General features: G+C 31.7%; 1 long non-coding RNA gene and 1 other non-coding gene across 3 annotated transcripts; one reads left to right on the forward strand and one right to left on the reverse strand.

Annotated features, from left to right (window-relative positions):
• Positions 1–690: 690 nt before the first annotated feature.
• Positions 691–797, reverse strand: LOC139865360 (small nucleolar RNA R71). The gene has a single exon (XR_011764885.1). It is a non-coding gene; the product is annotated as a small nucleolar RNA R71 (small nucleolar RNA).
• A 7,094-nt stretch (positions 798–7,891) lies between these two features.
• On the forward strand, positions 7,892–9,519 carry LOC139862600 (uncharacterized). 2 transcript variants are annotated; one of them, XR_011764225.1, is made up of 3 exons: positions 7,892–7,981; positions 8,695–8,804; positions 8,923–9,519. It is a non-coding gene; the product is annotated as an uncharacterized lncRNA (long non-coding RNA). The 2 variants fall into 2 exon arrangements; XR_011764224.1 differs by having other exon boundaries at positions 8,695–9,519.
• Positions 9,520–15,227: the final 5,708 nt, after the last annotated feature.

Below are 15,227 nucleotides of genomic sequence, written 5' to 3' on the forward strand. Positions count from 1 at the left end.
AAACGTTCACCACCTTTTGTACGTTCACCACCTGTAACTCGATCAAGACATCTAGCAAATATTGTCACCGTTGATTTTTCTTTAGAATCGTCATCCAGTCGACCAAGTACTCCAATTCAAATTTCTGATAATCCATTTTTTGAACCCGACCTCACAATTGAGAATCCAGAGAATATTCAGGGACAATTCATAGATCCTGAACCATTAATCTTTCCTCCGGAACCACCAATCATTCAAACAGAGATTGTTGAGGAACGAACCATTAAATCAGAATCCTCTAGTGATTCAGATTCAACAAATTCAATTATGGAGAATCTGGAACCTCTAAGTATGGAAGACCGAATGAGAGCTAAACGCACTGGCCAAGGTCACACAATTACTCAACCTGACATTAATGCGCCAGATTATAAAATCAAAGGACAAATTCTACACATGGTAACAAATCAATGCCAATTTAGTGGTACGCCGAAGGAAGATCCAAACGAACATCTTCATACATTTAATAGGATCTGTACTTTTTTTAAAATAAGAGAAGTGGAGGATGAACAGATATATCTCATGTTATTTCCCTGGACTTTAAAGGGAGAAGCCAAAGATTGGTTAGAATCATTACCTGAAGGGGCGATTGATACATGGGACGTTTTAGTTGAAAATTTTTTTAAACAATTTTTTCCGGCATCTAAAGCAGTGAAACTTCAAGGAGAAATTGTTACGTTCACACAAAAACCAAATGAAACTTTATATGAAGCATGGACCAGATTTGAAAAGTTATTAAGAGGATGTCCGCAACATGGTTTAGACACCTGTCAAATAGTACAAATATTCTACCAAGGATGCGATATCACTACAAGGAAAGACATAGATATAGCAGCTGGTGGTTCCATTATGAAGAAAACAGCAACTGACGCTTAAAAATTATTGATAACACTGCTTCCCACTCACATGAGTGGCACCAAGAAAAATATATCGTTAGATCATCTAAAGCAGCTAGAGCCGATTCTAGCCATGACTTCGATTCCATTTCTGCAAAAATAGATGTTGTCGAGAGACGAATGGAAAAGATGACTAAAGATATTCACTCAATACGAATTAGTTGTGAGCAGTGTGGAGGACCACATTTGACAAAAGATTGTCTCAGTATTGAACTAACAATGGAACAAAGAGAGAATATTTCATACATAAACCAAAGGCCTGGAAATAATTATCAGAATAATTATCAACGGCCAAGACCAAATTACAATCAAAACCAGAATTATAACCGAAATGTTCCATACAACAATCAACAGGGTCCTAGTAATCAACAAGTATCCAATAATACTTACAATCAGCAAAGACCTATTTTTCAAAACAAACCACCACAAACCGATGATAAAAAGCCAAATTTAGAAGATATGATGTCGAAGCTAGTTGAATCTCAAACGCAGTTTTTCACATCTTAGAAACAAACGAATGAATAAAATGCTCAAGCATTTAGAAATTAACAAGCTTCTATTCAAAATCTCGAACAAGAAGTGAGCAACCTAGCAAGGTTAATAGGTGAAAGAAAACCGGGAAGTTTACCTATTGATACAAATGCTAACCCCCGGAATGAAACAGCTAAAGCCATTACCACAAGAAGTGGTATTACACTTAAACCACCTGAAATACCTGTAATTTCTGATGAAACTATTCCTACTCCACAAGAACCACAATCTGAGCAAGATAAGGAAAAAGAACCGGTAGTTGAAAAGGTTAATGAAGATAACACAGTTAAGGCAAAACCTTATGTTAAACCATACCAACCACCACTTCCTTACCCAAGTAAAATGAGAAAAAAGAGACTTAAAGCCTAGCAATCCAAATTCTTGGATATGTTTAAACAGATAAATGTCAATTTTCCTTTCATTGATGTGATTTCAGGAATGCCTAGATATGCTAAATTCTTGAAAGATCTAATCACAAATAGAAAGAAAATGGAAGAACTCTCGGCTGTTACTATGAATGCTAATTGTTCTGCAGTGCTTTTGAATAAGATACCAGAAAAATTATTAGATCCAGGAAGTTTCACAATTCCATGTTTTCTGGGTAGTCTTAGTTCAATAGAAGCATTGGCAGACTTAGGTGCTAGTATAAATTTAATGCCGTATTCACTATACGCTAAACTAGACCTTGGAGAATTGAAACCAACACGAATAAGCATACGACTAGCCGATCGATCAGTAAAATAACCTAGAGGGATAATGGAGAACATGCTAGTTAAAGTTGGTACTTTAGTATTTCCAGTAGATTTTGTTATTCTGGATACGGAAGAAGATTCTCAAGTTCCTCTCATATTAGGAAGACCATTCTTAAACACGGCCAAAGCAATAATAGATGTGTTCGGTAAGAAACTGACCTTAAGTATAGAGGACGAGAGTGTTACCTTTTCAGTTGATAGAGCTATGCAACATCCGCAATCTGCAGATGATACATGTTATTATATTCAAACTATAGATTCACATGCAGAATTGTTAGAAGAATTTCCCGAATTACAAGGAACCGGAGAATGTTCTTTAGGAGAAGGTACTGAACCAATTAATGAAACTGAAATGTTAGCTACACTAATGTCTAATGGATATGAACCAATAACAGAAGAAATTCAAATGCTAAAAACAGATATCGATATAAATCATCGATAGAAGAACCACCGACATTAGAGTTAAAGCCACTTCCAAACCATTTGAAATATGCTTATTTATATGGTGAATCTGAATTACTTGTAATAATATCGTCTTCTCTTACTGAAAATGAAAAATCTCAACTCATTTCTGTGCTAAAAGCTCATAAACCAGCTATTGCATGGAAAATTCATGATATTAAAGGAATAAGTCCTTCGTATTGCACACATAAAATCCTTATGGAAGAAGGTCATAAAACGTATGTGCAACGCCAACGAAGACTAAATCCTAATATGCAAGATGTTGTTAAGAAAGAAATTATTAAACTGCTTGATGCAGGTTTAATTTATCTAATTTCTGATAGTCCATGGGTAAGCCCAGTTCAATGCGTACCTAAGAAGGGTGGCATGACTGTCATCACAAATGAAAAAAATGAGCTTATTCCTACTAGGACTGTAACAAGATGGCGTGTTTATATTGATTATAGAAAATTAAATGACGCCACCAGAAAAGATCACTTTCCCTTACCTTTCATTGATCAAATGTTGGAAAGATTAGCCGGAAATAGTTACTATTGTTTTCTTGATGGTTTTTCCGGATACTTTCAAATTCCAATAGCACCCGAGGACCAGGAGAAAACCACGTTTACGTGCCCTTATGGTACTTTTGCTTACAAACGCATGCCATTTGGACTTTGCAACGCCCCTGCAACCTTTCAAAGGTGCATGATGGCGATTTTTCACGACATGATAGAAGAATGCATGGAAGTTTTCATGGATGACTTTTCAGTATTCGGTGATACAGTTGAATCATGTCTAGTTAATCTTGAACGAATGCTTATTAGATGCGAACAATCAAATCTAGTACTTAATTGGGAGAAATGTCATTTCATGGTTAAAGAAGGCATCGTTCTTGGTCATAAAATCTCAAAGGAAGAAATTGAAGTGGATAGAGCTAAAGTAGATGTAATTGCTAAACTTCCACATCCCACCAATGTTAGAGGAGTTAAGAGTTTTCTAGGGCATGCCGGTTTTTACCGACGTTTCATAAAAGATTTTTCTAAAATTACCACTCCTATGAATAAACTCCTAGAAAAAGATGCTCCATTTATATTTTCAGATGAATGCATCAAATCTTTTAATATTCTTAAAGAAAAACTCACTAATGCGCCGATCATGAAAACACCAAATTGGAATCTACCATTCGAACTTATGTGCGATGCAAGTGATTTTGCAATGGGAGCCGTTTTAGGACAAAGGATTGAAAAATGATTTCAACCTATTTATTACGCTAGTAAGACGTTACAAGGAGCACAAACGAACTATACAACTACTGAAAAAGAACTCCTTGCTATTGTCTTTGCTTTTGACAAATTTCGTTCATATCTCGTTCTAGCTAAAACGGTGGTCTATACTGACCATTCTGCTATTAGATACCTATTTTCAAAACAAGATGCTAAACCAAGATTAATCCGTTGGATCTTACTCTTATAAGAGTTCGATATTGAGATCCGAGATAAAAGGGAGCAGAAAATCTTGCCGCTGATCATCTTTCTCGTCTTGAAAATCCTGAATTAGAAGTTCTTAATGAATCGGCCATACAAGACAACTTTCCTGATGAATATCTATTGAAGATAGATTATAATGAAATTCCATGATTTGCAGACTATGCAAACTACTTAGTATGTGGATTCCTTGAAAAAGAATTATCGTACCAAAAACGAAAGAAATTCTTTAGCGATATAAAACACTATTTCTGGGAAGATCCACATTTGTTTAAAAGTTGTCCCGATGGAATAATACGCCGATGTGTATTCGGAGATGAAGCTAGTCAAATATTAAACCAATGTCACACAGGACCAACAGGAGGGCATTATGGGCCTCAACTCACAGCAAGAAAAGTTTACGATGCTGGATTCTATTGGCCTACAATTTTCAAAGACGCACACCTTCTTTGAAAATCCTGTGATGCTTGTCAAAGGGCCGGAAAAATAAGTCAACGTGATGAAATGCCACAAAATGTCATTCAAGTATGTGAAGTATTTGACATTTGGGGTATTGACTTTATGGGTCCATTTTCAAAATCTCATAATAATCTCTACATTCTCGTTGCCATTGATTATGTATCTAAATGGGCGGAAGCACAAGCTCTCCCGACTAACGATGCACGAGTTGTAGTCAACTTTTTAAAACGTCTTTTTGCAAGGTTTGGAACACCGAAAGCTTTAATAAGTGATCGGGGTACTCATTTTTGTAATAATCAACTTGAGAAAGTTCTCAAAAGATATGGAGTAACTCATAAAATCTCCACCGCATATCATCCACAAACAAGTGGACAAGTTGAAAATACCAACCGAGCATTAAAACGTATTCTAGAGAAAACCGTAGGATCAAATCCGAAGGAATAGTCTATGAAATTGGAGGATGCACTCTGGGCTTTTAGAACAACCTACAAAACTCCAATTGGAACCACACCTTTTAAACTCGTTTACGGAAAAGCATGTCATCTTCCAGTAGAAATTGAACACAAAGCATTTTGGGCTTTGAAGACATGTAATCTTGATTTACATGAAGCTGGACGTCTACGGTTAAGTCAACTAAACGAATTAGAAGAATTAAGACATGAAGCATACGAAAATTCGTTAATCTATAAAGAAAGAACGAAGAAATGGCATGATAAAAGAATCAGAAGTTCAAAAGAATTTAAAGAAGGAGACAGAGTTCTTCTTTTTAATTCACGATTAAAACTATTTCCTGAAAAAATTGAAATCAAGATGGTCTGGACCATTTATAATCAAAAGAGTTTTCCCATACGGAACAATAGAGTTAATAAATTCAAATATGATTGAATTTAAAGTTAATGGTCACAGAGTTAAACATTACGTACATGATCCGATGGAAGTTAACAACGAAGTTAATCACAATTTCAACACCACAGCTAACTAAGTGTGGGGAGGTTCGAATCTTTTTAGGGTAATATGTATTTCTGTTAGAGTTAGATTTTCTGTTTTCGTGTAGTTCTCGAAAATGGAATCTGAATGGTCTTTCCCTAGCAGACCCTAAAGAACTAGTCCTCTCCCCCCATTCTGAATTTTTATTTTTTTTAAGTTTTACGAGATGAAGACTTCCTGTGAACTAAACCATGGTCTAATGCTACACGCTTTAATAACTAAACGGAATAATGACACCCTTCCAAGTGAATTGGCATCATTAATCAGAGGCAAATTGGACGGAGTAAGAAAAGAATCCAGGAACGAAAATAATAAGTTACATTTTGGTAAAGGAAAATCAAAATCCGCAGCGAAAAGAAGAGCACGACACCTTGAAAGATGTCACAAATGCGGAAAATTGTCACACGAAGGAAAATGCTCGACGAATCAGACATATTCCAATACCGAATTCGTTACTTTATGCATAGATGGACCGTTCGTATGTTTCGAAGAAAAAACGTTGAATGCTCGAGGTTACGCCTATGTAGCTATGGAAAACCAATTAGTCCGACTATCATATGAGTGGGCTAAAGCAGGTCACTAAGAATTCTATTTCACAGGTAAGTATGTACAGTTTTTATGTTTATTTTTATTGTTTTTAACCTTTTGATAATAAACGCTAAATCGTTCGTTATAAAGTATTAAATTGGTATTCAATAAAATTAGGTTTTGCGACCGAAATTATTGATATCATACAAAAATTTATTACATCACTGCGAAATTTACCGTTTACTCTTAATGTATAAATATCTTTAATCATTCAACCCAAAATATTTCAAAAATTCGTCATGAGTTAAACTAGGTTATGAAACCGAAATTACTTTACCGAAAAGAGGGGCGTATATTTTTGATAATATTTGATTGATTAAAGTGGGATAAAAGACCAAAAAGATTTTTAATTTTATTTTTTTTTACCATGTTTTTAAAATTAATATATAAATATTAAATTAATATTGTAAACTTTCTAGAATCAATATATTTAAGTTTGTAAATATTTAAAAAAATTAATATTTTTAATATAAGTTTGTATGTATAAAAACATAATATGAATTTGGTGTTAATTTTTAATTTTATGTATTTTAAATTTAAGTTTGGTGTGAATTTAAAAATAAAAATTTACTTTATTTCATTAAGTTAAAAATTTTGATATCTAAAAATTCGTCGTGAGTTGAAAACTAGGTCGTTGAACCGAAATTGCTTTACCCAAAGGAGGGACGAGAAATTTTATTATCATTATTTTTAATCTTATTGAATTAAAGTATGCCAAAAATATTTAAAAAAAAACTCAAAAATCTTTGCTTTTAAAACAAACGCCAATATGCTTGGAAACTTTGGTAAAATTTAATCATTTTTCTACGCTAAACACCCTCAATAATTTAAATTGTTACTGATTTCTTGCAAATGAGGGCATTGCAAGATCTTAAGTGTGGGAAGGGGTTAAATTCTTTCGGATTTTTAAAATTTTTAAATTTATACACTTGGTTACCATTAAAAATAATAGTAACGCAGTAGTTGTATTAGAATCTAGTGCTCTCTGATAATAAAGAACAGCCCTAGTCTTATATACTGACTACCCAATTCTAGTAAAATTTTCAAAATTTTCAATTAAATGAACTCAAAATCATGTTTATACATATTTATGAACGATAAAACTAGGTGTTAACACCGAAATTATTGTTACCTCGGAAAGGACATAAATTGAGAAACAAACCAAAATGTTAAAATTCATTTAAAATGAAATAGAGGACAATAAAAAGGCAAAGAAAGGAAAATAAAAGCCAAGTGTGAGAAAAATTTACCAAGTTATTTAAAACATATATCACATATTTTTGTAACAAATAATTGAAGATACTTTTGCTTTAGACTAAACTAATCAGTTTTACCCGATTTACTGTAATATATTTGAAAGAAAGATGGATCTACACGATGAATCAATCTATTCTATCATTTAAATGGGAGTTTTAGGTGATGTAATTATGCTGAGTTGGCATCTTCTAATTGGATAGAAATCTAATGTGGGAACTAAAAAAAAGTAAAAATGATGTCATAAGTAATATCCAAATGATTAATGAAAAATTAATTAATAATTTATATAATATATTCAATTACTATCATTGTGATTAATATTAATATTATAGATTTAAATTAGGTAAATTTAAATACAGGTAATCAAACATTGAAAAATGGAAGTGTCCATCACGCCTCTTTATCCTATTAGATGGGTAAATTATTTCACTGCCCAAAATATTGAGCCACTCCCTTTATAACTATTCTCTACTCCATTTCTTATCACTCACCGTTTTTAACTTCACCTTATTCCTCAATGTTCAAATCTGATGTTTTCTCCAAAAAAGAGGTCAGATATTTATTCTTTTAGCTAATTTCAAAATTATAAGTTTAAGTATTGCGTTTGTAGGTTAGGGTTTGATCTTGATATTGATTGTCTATTTATATATAAGTCCTGAATTAATTGGGTTCTTTGTTAGTAGTTATCGTTGTCATAAGCTTTTGTTTATCCCTTTATGTACTATCATCGTTTTGCTTCAAATTTTTTATATATCATTTTATGTTTCTTTTTTTCCTAATCTCAGGTTTAGGTTTTGTTTATGTAGTTGTAATCTCATATTTGATTTCGTTGGTTAAGAATGTGGAATTTTTCATCCAATATAAGGTATAACTATACATATTCCCTTTCATGATTTTGATTTGTATTAGTTGGATGTCAAAGAATTTTTTTTTTTTTTTTTTTAAGTATGAATGGTTAAGTAAATGTAATTTATAAGTGCTTAGACTTGCTGCCACGATTACGTGATCCCAAGAGTAGTTCAAGTAAGGATTACAATTTTTCAGTGTACTTCTAAAGTGTTTAATATTATTTTTTGTTATATTGGTGGTACTATAAAGGTAAAAAGAATGTAACTTATCATTTGCAAGTAAAAATTGAATTGCAACTGTGTCGAGTACTAAATTAGAAATCAAAAGGTGGAGGATTGGATGTTCTTGAACTTTTATTTTCTGACCTTTTAAGATTGATTTGATGATGGTAATTTCTTTTGGTTTACCTTTTAGGATTTTGATTCACTAATTAGGTCATGTTTATAATTTCCAAATTACGGAGTACAATGTAGATGTAAATAATACACACTTGAAAGATGGATCATTTAATGAATGGAAATAAGGTACGTATAATACCTTTTAAGATTTATTTGTTGATGATAGTCTTAATTTCAGCTATTATTGAATATTGAACATTATTCTTATAAAAGATCACTTTAAACAATTATACAATGATGCAAGGGCAAAAGAGGTGGATATATTTCAAAATCAAGTTGCTTGGGTCTAACTAAAGCAATTATACAGTGAAGAACCTGACTGGAAGTGTTTATTTTCGTTTTGGTGTTGCTGTGTAAAGTTTGAGTATGGTTTGGCAGTAGGACGTGTTCGTGTGAATGAAGATTGATAGTGAGTATTGTTACATGTATTTGGGTTACTGCAACATTTTTTTATTATTAGAATCACTATGAAACAGTTTGGTAAGTCAAGGGAAAGTAAAAGGGACAATTAAGGTAAAGTGTATAGATGCTTAAAGTAATAGCAGCTCACAAATGAGACAAAAGAGATACAAAAGTACCAAGTTTAGTATTGAAGATTTATTTCGGATTCAACAGAGATAACCTATTACCTATATGGTGTAATTTTTGTGGGATTCAATGGAGATAATATAAATGTATATGGTGTGATTTGACACATAATATATAGCATGTTGTTGGTAGTATTGTGAAAAGCATATGTAGCATTAATCATCTGAGTACATGGATCAGAAGTGATATTGAATATTGATGTTTTTTTTTAATGTTGTGTTTCTTCTTAATTTTTAACGGTAATTTTTTTTCATCTCTACACTTATTTCATAAGTTTTATCCAATGATTTTTCAACAAACCCGTGTTTTCACGGGTCCTAAAACTAGTTCCATCATTAAAAGGAAGTAAGTCTTCCGAAAAAGAAACGCGCTTCTTGATTTAGGTCAGGAAGTTGTCGTCCAGACCAGCTGTAGGTTGACGAAAAATCTAGAAAAGTCATCTCTAAAATCAGCAGGAAATCCACGGACCTCAGCATCAAATAGGGTCGCCAAGTGGTTAGACTTATCCTAACCATGAGAGGATCTGTCTCGTAAAATGGGGAGGACGCCGTGCAAATTAGCTTGATAAGACTAATGAATCAGACCCCCAGAAAGGATAATCTCCTTAAAGATTAAAAATCAGCTTTTAAGCCTGATATTACTCAATCCTTGAGATTGACCTTAAAGATTGAGAATTACAAACTCATGGAATTCGATGATATCTAAACTCGAGCTTGAACGAGAAAATATTTTGATCAAAATTACAAACCGATTTGTTTTCTGAAAACCCATTTTCAATGCGTTCATTACCATTGAACGTAAAATCCTAGGAATTCACCTGGAATTCATTAGGTCACCTGAACCAAATCGAGTGTCAACCGTAAGAACGGTGGTTGCATAGCATGGTCGAAGATATGACCTTGTGCCAAACCGAAAAACTATAAGGGTGAGCTTTACTATTTCTCCTACAAAGGATAATAATTGCATCCGACACATTATAGACCATAATTAAAAGCATGTCAGGGGACATTGCCTTAACAGTTGCTTGTTCAACGCTTTCCTTTACAACCGGACGGTAGTTTACCGAAAGGTAATATACGGAGCAAGTATACTGGACTTGTTGCTTTCCCAATACAAGGTTAGCAAGTGGGTGACACAATACCATAAGTTTTGAGCTAAAATTTTCAAATATGAAACCCACCAAACCCACAAAAACAATTTGCAATCACCGGTGAAGGGTTATTCCGGAAAACTTATCTAGGGAAAAAGCTAGATTAAATTTTCAAAAGATCAAATGTTTTCATAAAGATCCAATTTCCTTAAAGGATCTAAATTTTTATAGTCATGTGTAAACCACAACGTTACTACCATTGTTTATACCGCCGTATAGAAATCACTGATGTACAAAGTGTGAAGAATAAAGAAGTGATTCTAGTATTTTTATTTCAAGACTATATTGCTTGAGGACAAGCAACGCTCAAGTGTGTGAATATTTGATAATGCTAAAAACGAACATATATTTCATAGCATTATCCCTCAAGAAAGACAAGCTTTTAGTTGCAATTGTTCTATTTACAAGTAATATTCGTTTAAATAATAAAAGGTGAAGACAAAAGACAGATTCGACGAATTGAAGACGCAAACGACCAAAAAGCTCAAAAGTACAAAGTACAATCAAATGGTTCAAATTATTGATGAGAAACGTCTCGAAATTACAAGAGTACAAGACGCGAAACGCAAAATACAAGATATTAAATTGTACGCAAGGACGTTCGAAAATCCGGAACCGGGACCAGAGTCAACTCTCAACGCTCGACGCAACGGACTAAAAATTATGAGTCAACTATGCACATGAATATAATATAATATATAATTAATTCTTAAAATTAATATATATATATTATATTATATATTATAAATGTTGGCAAACAAGAAAATAAAGGAGTGTGAGCTGATACCTACCTCCATGCGATCGCATGGCCTGTAGGCTTATTTTCCATGCGATCGCATGGCCCTGAAATCCAGGCCACATGCTATAAATTCGCGTGTTTTGGCTCAGTTTTTACCATATATCCATCCATCTCTCTATCTATCACGTATATGTATATATATATATATATATATATATATATATATATATATATATATATATATATATATATATATATATATATATATATATTTATATTATAATTTTAATTTTAATTTTAATTTTAAATTCTAATAATAAGGGTATGTTAGCGAATGTTGTAAGGGTATAAGTCGAAATTCTGTCCGTGTAACGCTACGCTATTTTTAATCACTGTAAGTTATGGTTAATGTTATTTTTAATTTAATGTCTCGTAGCTAAGTTATTATTATGCTTATTTAATGCCGAAGTAATCGTGATGTTGGGCTAAATATTAAAATTGGGTAATTGGGCTTTGTACCATAATTGGGGTTTGGATAAAAGAACGACACTTGTGGAAATTAGACTATGGGCTATTAATGGGTTTTATATTAACTAAATGATACCTCGTTGATTTAATATATAGACTTATAATTTGACGTATTTATATATAACCACATACGCTTGACTGGGTACGGTGGGTGGGATATCTATAAATACCAATAATTGTTCATTTTACCGGACACGGAACTGGATTAATAGTTAATAGACTTGTTGAAACAGGGGTGGATTACATTCAAGGGTAATTGGTGTAATTGTTAACAAAGTAGTAAAACCTTGGACTTCACGCAGTCAATAACCTGGTGTATTCATTAAACAAAGTATTAAGACCTTGTTACAATTCGATTCCCCAATTAGTTGGAATATTTAACTTCGGGAATAAGAATAATTTGACGAAGACTTTCGTACTTTATGATTATGACTGATGGACTATTATGGACAAATCCGTATGGACATATCGAATAATCCAGGACAAAGGACAATTAACCCATGAGAATAAACTAAAAATAACACGTCAAACATCATGATTATGGAAGTTTAAATAAGCATAATTCTTATATTTCATATTTAATTGCACTTTTAATTATCGAACTTTTATTTATTGTCATTTTATTTAATTGCATTTTTAATTATCGTACTCTTTAATTATCGCAATTTTATTTTATCGCACTTTTAATTATCGCAATTTCATTATCGTTATTTACTTTACGCTTTAAATTAAGTTATATTTATTTTTAATATTTTACATTAAGTTTTATCTGCGACTAAAAGTTTTAAAATCGACAAACCGGTCATTAAACGGTAAAAACCCCCTTTTATAATAATAATACTACTTATATATATTTTTGTATTTTTACAAATATAGTTTTTAAAAATATAGCGTTGAACTAGTTTAAGTCTCCCTGTGGAATGAACCGGACTTACTAAAAACTACACTACTGTACGATTAGGTACACTGCCTATAAGTGTTGTAGCAAGGTTGTAACGACCCGGAAATTTCCAACCAAATTTAAACTATTAACTATATATATTTCCGACACGATAAGCAAAATCTGTAATTTTGAGTCTCGAAAACCTTGAAATCTATTTTCATGAAATCTGTCACCCTTTGATCATGCCTGATGATTCACGAACCTTTAATTGCAAACCTAAATGTAGATATAAATAGTTATAGATAATAAATTTGAAATGTTAATGAACTATTATGAGATTTAGAAAGATAACTTAAAATAACTAAAACCTGTTATTTTGAAATATATAGAGTATATTAAGTGAAATTGATTTTTTTTTAACATAAATTGTCAACGGTAGAAAAGTATTAGATATATAATATTATACTTTGAGTTTATGTGTTGCAATATTTATAATTAATATATGAGATATCTATGCATAAATAATACCATATGTATATTGTTAAAAGGGGATAGCTATTAAATATATGTGGTATATATTTTATAAATATTAAATATTATATAATTAATAAAGTGTGATTTTAATATGTATATTACGAGGTAAAATATAATATTAAATTTTTGATTGTTATTAAAATAAATATTAATATTAATATCAGTAGTATAAATATTATATGAGATAAAAATTTGGCACATTTAAATTGTTATAATATTATAAACAAATATTACCATCACGAATTATAATGTTAAGAACCAATATTATTATTAAAATTATTAATTATCTTTATACAGTATTTCTATTTATTAGTGTTATTAGTATGTGTTGTATAACATTAACAATATTATTATTATTAATATTTATTAATAGGAATTAAATATAAAAATATAAACACTGATTAAGATACATAAAAATCAGATAAACTCAGATATATGTCGATATATACAGACAGATACATCAACGAATTCATATCAATCTCTTTCAAACTTTATTTTTTTTCTTCTTTCTTGTACGAAGGATTCCTTCTTCACTATGAGACAACCGTGATATATGGTGTTTGTCTCTTCAATCATTCGGATATCATCAGCTTTATTACCTGCACGACATAGGCCATTTCATTGTTCGTTCATAAAATAAAAAACAGAACTCAGAAACTTGTGAACAAACTCGATAAACCCTCTGTTCTTAAATTTTTGGCAAAAACCACCTTATTCATCATCATAACCTGTTACTCGTTTACACACATGTTGCTGTACGATCCCACCACCACTAAACCACCTATACACGCCCCTTACAACCACCCCTATTACCCAAGAAAGACACAACAACTACCATGAAATCACCAAACCGTCGAATCCGTATAACCTGCTACTGTAACATCTAGGTTCCTGCTTCTATCCTCTATTCACCAAAACCAAATACCACGAGCCACCTCTTGTTTTCTGTGTTTCCTTCTATTTATTCGAAACCCATTTTTAGTTACTGAGTTTAAACGAATAAGGATGATCTAGATGAAGTAATAATTAACGATAAGACATAGATCGATGATATAGGGTTACATAAAATAACGGATGGGGTAGGAATATAATTAAGATCGAACTGACCTATAGTTTTCTGTGATAATCGAAACTTTCACCTGCAACTCGTCTGGTATTGTTGCTGCACCTTTCTTTTATCAATTACAGATATGAAATTGATGAAGATGTGTTGCTGATGAAACCCTGACGAAACCCTAATGAAAATGATAACGGAATTTAGAGAAGATGATAACGACCGTGATATTAAGCGATGATGATCCGGTTTTATTGATGATGATGGTAAATAATAAACTAATTTTGATGATAATGATGTAAAAGTCGATGTTTGATATTCAATGGAATCCAGCTGGATAATCTCTGATCGGTTTATATTTTTATTTTTTTTTGTTTAATTGGGTTGAAAACGGGTTCCAAATTATTGAGTAGTTGGGCCGTAAGAGTGTGCTGTTGGGCTGCCATTTTCTATTTGTTGTTGGGTCGAGTATCCCATGTTGGACCGGGTTATAGATATTTATGGGTCGTATAATAACAGAAATACATGGTAGCTTGGTTGGTTTGAGTGTTGGGACGGTTTTCTAGAGGTCGGGGGTTCGAGCCTTGCATGAGGCGCAATATATTTTTGAACCCTTTCCTAAGGTAGTTTCTAATTTATTATTATCATTATTATTATTATTATTATTATTATTAAAATTTTCATTATTATTTAAATTATCATTTTTATTATTATTAGTATTATTAACAATATTTCTAACTACATATAAAAATATTTGATATATATAATTATATTAAAATTTCATAAAATAGTAAATAAACATTAACATTTATTATATAAGTATTATATAATTAATAGGTGAAATTATTTGACTTCAATTATGTGTTAATATATATACGTGATATAGGTTCGTGAATCCGAGGCCAACCTTATACGTGATCAATGATGTTATATGTATTTTTACTACAAAATACATTAGGTGAGTATATAGTCCCCTTTTAAACTCTAAATATTTTTGGGCTGAGAATACATGCGCAATTTTTATAAATGATTTACGTTATGGACACAAGTGACTAAAATTACGTTCTACATGG

The sequence above is a fragment of the Rutidosis leptorrhynchoides genome, chromosome 8 (genome assembly GCF_046630445.1).
Source record: "Rutidosis leptorrhynchoides isolate AG116_Rl617_1_P2 chromosome 8, CSIRO_AGI_Rlap_v1, whole genome shotgun sequence".
Lineage (NCBI taxonomy): Eukaryota > Viridiplantae > Streptophyta > Magnoliopsida > Asterales > Asteraceae > Rutidosis > Rutidosis leptorrhynchoides.